Below are 212 nucleotides of genomic sequence, written 5' to 3'. Positions count from 1 at the left end.
CCCCGAAAGCGCCCGGTGCCGAGCTGGCGTCACCGTGGCAACCCACGCATCCCCGATTCGTGGTGTTTTTAACCACACTCCGCTGCAGGCTCTCAGCACCCGCCTGCCTTCGAAGCCAGGGCGATGCCCGAACAAGCCACCCAAACGAATGGTGCCAGCACCACTCTGTGGCTTGCCCGGACAGCACCGGGCGCTCTGGCGCACCACCGGGC

General features: G+C 67.0%; 1 protein-coding gene across 1 annotated transcript in view; it reads right to left on the bottom strand.

Annotated features, from left to right (window-relative positions):
* The window catches only part of CRIP2 (cysteine-rich protein 2), a gene marked incomplete at its 5' end in the record, with an annotated part of 3,511 nt that overhangs the window by 2,935 nt on the left and 364 nt on the right, over positions 1-212 (bottom strand). The window lies entirely within an intron of this gene.

This window comes from Eurypyga helias, unplaced genomic scaffold (genome assembly GCF_000690775.1).
Source record: "Eurypyga helias isolate BGI_N326 unplaced genomic scaffold, ASM69077v1 scaffold35703, whole genome shotgun sequence".
NCBI lineage: Eukaryota > Metazoa > Chordata > Aves > Eurypygiformes > Eurypygidae > Eurypyga > Eurypyga helias.
The sequence above is the reverse complement of the archived record's forward strand: the minus strand, read 5'-3'. Positions and strand labels throughout refer to the sequence as shown.